Source organism: Rhea americana, unplaced genomic scaffold (assembly GCF_003343005.1).
Source record: "Rhea americana isolate MKP2758 unplaced genomic scaffold, rheAme1 scaffold_28, whole genome shotgun sequence".
Lineage (NCBI taxonomy): Eukaryota > Metazoa > Chordata > Aves > Rheiformes > Rheidae > Rhea > Rhea americana.
The window spans coordinates 6,919,651-6,929,845 of record NW_028186401.1 but is presented as its reverse complement, the minus strand read 5'-3'; the positions used below and the strand labels follow the sequence as shown (position 1 = coordinate 6,929,845).

Below are 10,195 nucleotides of genomic sequence, written 5' to 3'. Positions count from 1 at the left end.
GAGATAATAAAAAAAGAGAAAGAAAGAGACAGAGGGGAGGGGGGGAAAGCAGAGAGAGAAAAAAAAAAGAGCCACCGGATCCGGGTGCTGGGGGAGGGAGGGAGGGATCCGTTCCCCTTCCTTCTGCGGCTGCCTCACTCCTTCCTGCCTCGATCATTCACGCGGGCGCTGCGAGCTGGTTCCCGCCGCCGCGATCCATGCCCCCTTYGCCCAGGGCCCCGCAGACTCGGCGCCGCCGGCCCCTCCAAGCCCGGCTCCCGCTGTGGCCGCCGCCGCACCAACTTAGGCTCTTCCCGCAAACAAGGGTGGTGGCTCCGGGCTACAGCCGCGGATGCTGCAACCCGCCCGGCCTTGCGCTCCTCCTGCCATGTTTTCTGGCTGAGTCGCCAACTCCCAGGGAAGGGAAGGGGAAAAGGAGGAGGGGGGAAAAAATCTTCTTCTTTTAAATTCCCTTTCTCAGGCTTTCAGACAAACTATTGGGAAGAGGCGGCTGCTGCGGATCTGCCAGCCAGACGCTGCATGGCTCTGAGGGAGGCTCCCCCCTCCCCGTTGCCTTTGCTGTAACCTCACTTAAGCCTATCGAAATCTTTTGTGCGGTGTCACCGCCCTTCGTTTAAATCCTGCCCTCCCCCCGCCGCCCCGCTCCACGCCTGCTGCCTCACGCTCCTCCCAGGCAGAGGGGGCAGCAGCGCCGTGCCGCGGCCGGCGCCGCCCGCCCGGCGRCCGCGGCCCCGCGCGAGGCACCGGCCAACGGCTCCAACGGCCGCAACGGCCGCCGCTCCCGCCGCGCGCGCTCCCGCCCCCGGGGCGGCGGGAGAGGGGCAGCGGGCTTGCTGCCGAGGAGCGGGATCAACAAAAGGGGCTGTCGAATGAATAGATTTAAAAAAAAAAGAGAGAAAAAAATGATGTCGGGGTGAGCACCCGCGGGGTGAGGGGAAGGTGAAGCGCAGAAGGAAAGGGGCTTGCCGGATGAGCTCAGCCCGAGAGGATTGGTGTAGGGTGCCGCAGCCGCCCAGTGGGTGGGAGCGCGCCGGGCGGTGGGACGTGAGCGCTGGCGGCGACGAAGCGTCGCCCTCCGCGCCCCGGCGGCGGGGCCGAGTGGCGCCGCCGCCCGCCCGCCCGCCGCGGCGCTCCCCAGGTGAGTGGGATGCGGCGGGAAGCCGCGGGCCTTGTCACGGCTCGGCCCCTGTTATGTAACGGGGCGGCGCGCGGGTTTTCGCAGCGCCGGGGCTGCGGCGGCGGACGTCGTTTACACGTCGGTTAGGCTTCAGGGGGGAGAAGGTGTTTCCTATTCCAGTTAATATGATAATAGACTGAAAAGCTTTCACGGTGCTCAGGAGAGACGGCCTCCGTTACACCAGCGGAGGGCTCAAGCTTGCTTTGCTTTAATTTAGTTTAAAAAGCCCAACACTTTGTTCGGTATAATGGGTACTATAAATATAGTATAGGATATCAGTGCATTTTTATTTACATATAAATATTGTCCTCTACCATCTGACTTGGGATAAGGTTTAATCCCATTTTTTAATCCAGTGAAAAAGAATTTGGTATGTTCCTCTCATGTTTCTGTCTTGTTTTTAAAGATTTCTTGCCATTTGTTAGAATTTAGTGGGGCAGATAGCATTTTACTGGCACTAACCTGGAGAGCGTATGGAAAGTGTCTGAAAATAAGACTTTCCCCTCTGGCTTATTTCCCTGCTGGAGCACAACAAGAACTCTAAGGCCATTCTTGTCATGAGCAAGATGTTAAACTAAATAAATTTGAGGCAAGCAAGCTAATGCCATTAAATAATAATAAAATGAAAATTATTAATTGTGCTGGAACAAATTACAAGAAGATGGGCCTCATGCTCCCTGTGATACTTCCAAAGGGAGTATATAGTTTGGTAAATGATGATAAGAAATGCTTATGTCTTACACGTAAGATTCTCCRCTGTTATGCAATACCCCTATCAATATAGTACCAAAGAATCAAATTCCGTTTTGAAACAACRTCTTAGGTTGTGTGTTTTGCTTCAGCTAAATAGTACTCGTTTGCTCCTTTCAGTCAGATTTGACTTTAATGTTAAACTCTTAATTCTAGGGACTTAAAATGCACTTAGCAGGCTATAAAAATCTAAAAATACACTGGGCCCAATTCACATTTAAATTAAAGTCCTACCACAGTCRTACTATTGCAGTGGCATAAGTGACCTAGATGTAAATGAAAATCAGATCCAGATTGTTTGCTYACACGCCAGATCCAGTAATGTCCTGGCAGAAACGGAGCCCATCTAATGGACTGCATGCTTTTAAAGATCTTTGGGAAAGTTTATTTGTATGTATTCTCATTCATCACCTAAAGGCACCAGCAGCCTTCTCTACTTACTTGTAGAGAAGGACATGAACAGGATGAACACAGTTCTGAAAGTGGTTGGGTGGACAGGATGCACACTACTAGGGGAAAAAAAAATCCCTTCCTTTAGAGCCAGGCCTGAGGAAAGGGACAGATACTCTCTTACGGGTGTGTCAAAAATATGGCAGTTCTCCACCCATCTCTCCACACTGTAACAGTGTGAGGGAAGTTCTGTTTATTTAAGTCAGATTATAGCAGTTTTAAGTAAGGTCATGATTTGGGCCTAAACAATTTGGGCCTACTGCCAACAACTGGTTTTCAAAAAAAGCTATAAATAGGAATGATTTCAGAATACTCTGAAAAATAAGAATCAATGGCCAGCACAACCCAGCTGACTTTGTATTTCAAAATATTTCCAGATATGTCCTTAAGAGAGGCAGTGAGATGTTATGTAGCAAAAGGAATGCCTCTCATAAATTTAAACTTAGGTTTATTTTTTTTATTTTTTTTATGAGGATTGACTACATATAATGAGAGTTTGAAAGTTTTAATTTTAGAAAACTTAAGGTCTCACCCGTGCCTGGAAGAGGTGTTAAATGACCTAATAATCTTTTCCATCTTTAGGTACTGCTGCCATGATTCTCTGTCTGGTTTGTACCATTCCCCTAGAACAAGATCCTTGATTTAGATAGAGCATCCTTTGGCTCCTCCGCCATCCGTCCTCCCAGCTGCCCACATTAAAAACACGGCCAGGACTTACCCCGTGGCTGTTCCTACCAGCTGAAAGGGCTACCAGCACTCTTTGTAACTGATACAATATAAAGCATATATTCTTTTGGCTCCTTTAATCTACTGAGACTTAGCCACTGCCTATCGGCCTCAGTATCAGCAAGAGGCAAACCCAGTAGTTTTTGTCATTTAGTAGGTTGCTTGTGGATGGTCTGTCTCCAGGTCAGTCTTGCCAAGTGACATTTTCCTTCAGTAGTAGTCCAGGGAGTTCAGCTGCTTTGCATATGAAATACATGATTGATGAATGACCTGACCATCTCTTTTGGTTTGTTCTCTGGAAAAAAACTGTAGAAAATATCACGTATACTGGTCATTTTCACTGTGGAAGAAGTGTGCTGTTGGAGCAACTGCCTGTTGAATCCTTCCTACCCACTGCTGTTGCTTCGTAAGTACTCTTGGCCCAGCTAGACTAAAGATCGTGCAGAACTTGGGTTTACTATGCTTGCATGGGCCCAGATTTRCTACTAAGGTTGTCATTATTTGATTGAATAATCCCTTGGCTATTTTTGGTGCGCCTGACCATTTTTTTTAGTTGCGGAACAAGGATGAACACAGGATGAGCACAGTTCAGAAGGGAGTTGTGTGAACAGGATGCATACAATTTAAGGGGAAAAAAAGTTGTTAATGTACACAGTAAGGGAGAGGGAAGAAGAGGGATGGGGAACTATAGGCTGTGTTTTAAGTGCRTCCATAAGCTGTTTCTCCCCCACCCCATTAGCTACAATCATGTGAAAATTTATTTATTTCCATTAATTCTTAACAAATTTCAAGGCCATCGTTTGACCATAAACACATAACCTTACTATAAAAGGGAGCCTTGAACATAGATTCTCTTGGCTCCAGTAATTTGAGTAGAACTGAGGCTGAGAGAGCTGCATGTTTTTAAGGTCCAGTAGATGTACCAGTATTGTTTAGGATGGAACTTCTACTCAGTGCTGTTTGGAGGGGATCTTTCCTTCGTAAGTCCTTTGCACATCTCTTTCAAGAAGGATGTGTGCATACTCATTTCATTTCCTAGCTACTGAGTCCAAAGGTGATCTGCAGGACTTGGGCAGCTCTGTGAAATGGTATTCAGAAATAGTGTCCTACTCCTTTTGCTTAGGAGACATGAAAATCAGGCAGCCATGTGTGGCTTTAAAAAGGTTTCACTCACAAAGTCTGAATGAAATAACTCTCTGGGCTGAAAATTGCTGGCATTGTCACATACAAGGGATTAAAAGGCTTTTTAATGTGGCTTAGTAGTCTACAGAAGACTGGCTTACTTGTGTGAGCTCTTCTTTCGTCACATTGATCTTTATTTTGCATTGTGCTTAGTACAACAAAAACTGGAGGCTGAAGTCTTCTTTCCTGAATCGTCGCAGACTTTGGCCCTTTTATTGCTTAGTAAAATCTTTTTTTGTGAAGGAGAGATTGATTTTTGCCAGTGTTGCCAGTGTTGAGTAATAGCTAAAGAATACCAAGTTGTAATAATTTTATGATCACTGTATGTGGCCTGGTTGGTGAGAGGAAGTTACTATACAATGGTTTATATTACTTTCCTGTATGGATTTATTGATCTAACTTAATGGGGAGCTAGCTGATGAAGAAGTAAAAGGCAATTCAGTGGTTCCCCTGGGTCAGCTATATGTGGCTAAACCCACGAGGTGGTAATTACAAGATGATAGTTCCAGTTCCAAGGGATGTAGCTGTTTTATCAGGCTGAGAACTAGAAACCAGAAAAGAATAAAATTGGCAGAGACTAACAAAGGAAATAATTTAACACAGAGCAAGACTTTGCGGAAGAAGCTGAAAGAAACTGGGCCTTCCTTTCTGCAGCAGTGGAAGTCATGCAGAAGGAGAGGCAAGTGTGTTGATTGCTTTATTGTTTTAAAGATCTATTTTGTCTTAAATGCTTTGGTGCTAAGTAAGTGTTTCGTGGTTAGCACTTACTGTCCTTACTTCATGAGAGACTGAAACTGCAGGGTCTGTGTCTGTGTTGGGTCTGCAGAGGTAATCATGGTTGATACACTAGGGATGCAACCTGAGAACCGTCTGCATGTAGCAAAGTTGTGTGTTCCCCCCTCCCCCTTTTTTTTTAAGGAAAAAAGAATGGAGATCTGGAGGAATGGTTAACCAACTAGTTGTGAGCATAACACGATCACAAGTGGGGTTTTTTTGGAAAATGATTTTATTTATAAATAAAAAGCTTTTATAGTAATAGCTGGGCTTTCACAATCAGGCGTAAATTTGGCATTTTTATGTTTTCCTTTATATTATATAGTTAAAAACATGATATTTGAGGTAAGAAAAAATTATATAGATATCATGAATATAAATATCTCAGTCATGTTTATAACACTAGTTAGCTCCTGTTGCTGCAACTGAAAGACACTACAAAAAAGTGGATTGTATTTTGTTCTCTTTGTATTCACCCATGTTATACTGTTGTTTTCACCACTTACCAAATATAGTCAATTACTAGTCCCCTGCTGCTAGTACAGCTATTTTATACATTGACATAGGAAAGAGAAACATTTTTTATGAACAGGAAAATGCAGCTACAAACCTCCTCTTCCACCAAATGGAAGGCTGTGCCACATTATATATGCTGATTTAGTCAGTAATAGCTTTCTGCTCTATTCCTTTTCTACCCTCTACACATATGAATATTGCCCCTGCCCTTAATATTTTATAAGGCAGGCACCTAGGAGGGGAGATGCAACACAGATTGTTACTGTGTCCACTGTTCCTCCCTGGAGCAGGCAAGAAGGGCCAGATACAGTTTTTTGGAGTGGTTGGCCTGAAATTCAGAAGCACTTAATGGAAAAGTTGTAAATGCTATTGGTAAGAGTGATCCATCATAAACAGGAATCCCAGACCCTCCCTTCAGACTCTTAGGTCTGCTTTTGTCAAGATCAAAGGAGAACACAGTATTTTGAACAAAATGTGCAAGGGCCCACCCTTCCTGAATTGCACATTGTGTCCTGCAGCTGCAATACTCTACAAAAAGGGTTTTTTTTTTTCCTTCTCTTTTTCAATATATACATCTTGAGAGAATTTAAATAGATGGTTTCATAGGATTCATAGGAGTCTGTGATTCTACACTTTTCCTATATTGTGTGTGTGCTTTCTGTGAGGAGAGCTGTTGATGATTACCAGTTTAAGTCTAGCACCTTTAATTCAGCTGAAGTTTTTATAATGTATTACTTACTTACACTAGATGCAGATGCCAAAATGACCTGTAAACCTGAAATTAAATTAGGACTCCAAAATTAATTTCACTTAGATTGTGGAAATTAGACTATAAATGGAATTCCTGTGGGAAGTATGTAAACCTTGCTTGACATTCACTTAATGTAATTCTCAACAGGGTAACTTTAAATTATATAACCAATACATAGTTTTAACTAGCACAGATCTGCAGCAAATCTTGCAGTGAGATGAGTATTGTCAGGAACATTCTGTGGTGTTCCTGAATTTAAGGATTACAGGGTCTGGTTTATTGCAGCTGACTATACACTCAGCCTGCATACCTCACCCCCAAACCTGATCAAACAGGTAATGATACAAAGCTAATGCATCATTTACCAAAAAACTCAGTTCAGTCAGTAAGCTTTTATTTATAGAACACACATGCATAGAATAACATAAATTTATGGTAAAGATTGGCCAAAACTGAAATCAGAATCTGAATTTCAAAGTTAGTACTGGAATCAGTGATCAGATCAGACTAAAATCTTTGACCCCTAACTTCAGAGCATTTTTAATTCAGGACTTAGTATTTCAAATTGGACTCACCAGTTCAWGGTCTGATTAGTTGTAGAACAAAACTTTTAATAGATGGCAAGTGTATGCACTTGTTTCATGCATGAAATGAATTTAAGAAATACACATATGCATATGCAAGAAATTAAATTATTCAGAATCATTCCAATGCTTGCAGTCTTGATGACAACACATTTTGTTTGTTGTGCTGCTAGTAATGCCAGTAAAAAATTTTTTTTCTTCTTTTGACGTGCAGAACTATTCTTGTTGATATTAAAGAGAATATGTTCAGGTCTGATTCTTCAAGTTTCTTCCTGAATATAAGTTTATTCAGAAGTCTGAATTAACATGCACAGTCTTTGCATGAGAGGTCATGCATTAGATGAGCAGGGGAACATTTAGAGTACTTGTGATAATTTGACCTACTGAAAACATTAATTTTGAATGTTTTATTAAAAGTAACTCAGAGTACCCTGACATTCTGCAAAATGGGTGACAACATGTCTGAATAGAGTAAGAATACTCTGAATGCTTGGTCATCCCAAAACTTGCTTTAAGTTCTCTGGAAATTACTAATCATTAAATCTTACAGAATATTGTCCTTACTAAGACTGCAGGTGCTACAGCAGTTCTAATGAATATCTGGCTGCACAAAGAGCGTAGCTGTACACCAGACCTTAATTGTTCTAGATATCCAAGATCTAAAGGTCTGCCTGTTGCAACACCTCATTCATCTGGGCCACTATTAAACATCGCTTCATATTAGTAGAGTTCTAATGATTGATTAATTTTTCCAGACATAGAATATAGGTTGATAGCAGCTGGCTCTTATGTGTTCATTCTCCCTTGTGTGTGCTTAGGACTGATCTTTTGATCTTGGTAGTTTCTTTAATCTCTTGATTATACTTCCAAGATGGGCCTGCCCATTCCATGATGAAGTCAAGTTCTTTGTTCTTTCCAAGGTTGAATGTCAACTTATAAGAAACAATGGTATAGAGAATCTCAAACTTCATTAATGGAAACTTGGAACGTCCTGAATCCTCTCAAATTACAACTTGACCTACTCAGCAATGACAACTTTTTACATGAAGAGGGAGAGTAGATTTCCATTTCTGATAAGGTATAGCTTTGCTGTTGGAAAAATCATAAAATCTGCCTGTTGCAGAAATACAAATGACAGGCAAAACTTCACATGTTCCTTGGCAGAACTAGATGTGACCAGGTAAAGCACTAAGCACCCTTACATTTGCAATCTACAATGAAAGTAGTATCATCAGATATGTTCTGTATTGTAATCATAGTAGTGTTGACTGCAAAAGCCTTTAAAACTTTTAAGGAATATGAAAACATTTAAACTATAAAATATTTTGATGATTTTCTGATTTCTGTGATTTTAGATGATTATTTGTAGATTCTATGGTCTGTACTCTGAATAAAACATATATACCTCAATAAAAATAAGAAGCAATTTAATTTGCCCTGTCAATGACATGTATTTCTAAATGAATAGTTTTTGTTTCTCATTAAGATTTCCTTGGGAAAGAAGAACAGTAAAGCTCAGATACAGGCTGAATACGTGTCTGTCCTGCAGCTGACTCCACAAAGAGCGTAGTTACTTTGAACAAGTTCTTCCTGAACACAGAATTCTGCCTGCGCAGAGATAGTTTCAAGGCCCAAGTCAGGCGTGGAAAGTATCTTCCTCTGAAAATAAAATTTTTATATGCATGATAAACATGCATAGTGGTGTTTGGTGCAGTGCTGGATATACTGAACTAGCTGTTACTTACCAAAGGAAATTGGATTATTTTTGAGATCCACATGTAAATGTGAGTACTGTGTATTAACAAAAGTCAAAGTTGGCCTGGTTTGTTCTAGTAAGAGAAAACAGAACTGAAGGAAATATTTCTCAGTAGAAAGTCAGTGAAAATGTATTTTATGATACAAGTCTAGCATTCTGTAATTGAATCTTTAGTATTTATTTTCTTCCAGTGAATGTAAGCATGATCCAGTAATAACAAACTTACCAGAATCATATTCTAGTAAAACCTCATTAATCATAGCAATCTGATATACTATACCTAATGTTCATTATATTTAATGAGAAATCACTGAGCAAATGTGCTCATTAGTGACTTATGGGGCAGCTTTGTGAAAGGTACTTGACTAAACCCCTGGTTCAGTCACTGTACATTTAACAAGCTTCATGAATAGCTATGGCCTGACAGCTTCCTGTTTGTCAGACCCCCTGGTAGTATTTCTGAAATTTTAGAAAATGATAACTCCCACTACAGAGGCTGCAGACCAGGCTGGCTGTTTATCAGGGCGCCATAATCTTGGATCCCACATCCAAGCTTGCTAAATATTGGAGACTCCAGTTTCTCACGCTGTGCATATGCTTGGTGAGCTGATGCTTCATGTCTCCCTGAAGTTTACAAGCAACGTATCCCTTCAGTCCTTTATCRGTCCAATAGTTAGTCCTGGACTCAGAAAGCCTCCCAAACCCAAATCCACGTGTCCTGAGTGCTTGTGTTCAGTATTTGCCCACTGCCAAACACAGTGGGCTCCCAGTTCATTACACGACTACATGCAATAGTAGGACTGGGGCTGGAGCGCTCGCTCTCTGGAACAGGTTCCTCTGCGCTGAACCGGCCCTTGGGCTCACCACTTGAACAGAAGAGCAAACAGCACTTACACCTTAATCATCATTAGTATCTGCTAGTTGCAGTTAACTGTGATGCTTCTCCAAACTCCCAGGTTTAAACTCCTTGGAGTCCAAGTTTAAAAGACAGAAGATAGTGCTGTTTATAATTAAGATGATTTTCATGAGAAAAAGAGAAAGGCTGAATACTGATACAAGCATATACAGACATTAAACTCCATAATTCAGTCTTTCAGAGAAGGGACTATTTGTCTCAGTATGTACAAAAACAAATCCTTATCTTTTGTAAATTCTGTGGTGTATTTTATTAATAAAATAAGCTTTATTTTTAAAAGTACTAAAAACCTAATAGTATTAGTTAAAATCAGACCTTGGTGCAATACAGCTGGTTCCTAGCGCACAGATCAGTGGACGCAAGTACTTGTCACTCTGCTTAACAGAGAAGCAAAACCAAATCACGTAGCGTCTGTRCCCCGAGCTGTTCCGTCACACTCGAAAAAGCGAACGATGGCCATCTTTCACCGGGCCAAATCCTGCGGCGGACGGCGCCCAGCGCCGGGCCGCAAGCGGCTCCCTGTCCGCGGTGCCCCTGCCCCCCGGCCGCCTCCCGCTGCAGCCCCCGTCGGCCTCGCCCCGCCGCTGCCCCCCGACACCCTCCCCCCCTCCCC

At 42.3% G+C, this 10,195-nt stretch overlaps 1 long non-coding RNA gene across 2 annotated transcripts; it reads left to right on the top strand.

The window, feature by feature from the left end:
* The first annotated feature begins 1,059 nt into the window (after window positions 1–1,059).
* On the top strand, window positions 1,060–8,327 carry LOC146593831 (uncharacterized). Of its 2 annotated transcripts, XR_014896311.1 has the most exons (4): window positions 1,060–1,138; window positions 3,416–3,509; window positions 4,889–4,964; window positions 7,831–8,327. It is a non-coding gene; the product is annotated as an uncharacterized LOC146593831 (long non-coding RNA). The 2 variants fall into 2 exon arrangements; XR_014896310.1 differs by lacking the exon at window positions 4,889–4,964.
* Window positions 8,328–10,195: the final 1,868 nt, after the last annotated feature.